This window comes from Siphateles boraxobius, unplaced genomic scaffold (assembly GCF_051911475.1).
Source record: "Siphateles boraxobius isolate OS27281-9 unplaced genomic scaffold, OSU_SipBor_1 1, whole genome shotgun sequence".
NCBI lineage: Eukaryota > Metazoa > Chordata > Actinopteri > Cypriniformes > Leuciscidae > Siphateles > Siphateles boraxobius.
In genome coordinates this window covers 15,538,219-15,538,608 of record NW_027508699.1, presented here as the reverse complement: position 1 = coordinate 15,538,608, position 390 = coordinate 15,538,219, and positions in this window count along the sequence as shown.

The following is a 390-nucleotide window of genomic DNA, read 5'->3' as shown; positions in this document are numbered from 1 at the left end:
TCTTTGTGCATGTTTATTATTAGCAGCGGAGATGAGATGTTCTGGGTCATGTTGTTACTAGTACACCTCACACCCGATTATGCATAGGTGCAACATTGGATTTTTAAGGATCAAGCACACTATATTGTTCAACACATTTAACTGAGTTCATTTGCTTACAAATGCATGGCCCTTTTGGCCATTCAGTGTAAACATTCAAGTATCATGAGTCTGTTAGGCCTGGCTTGGCTTTCCTACTCAAATGATTAGTCGCCTTCAATCAGACCCAAATTAGTTTGAAGGGACCAAGCATGAATCCGGCAAGGTAACCAGAGCCCAGTGTTTAAAGATGTATGAAGAGCCTTGAGGAGAAAGTAGAGTCTAACCCATTTCACAAACAGTGAAACCGCC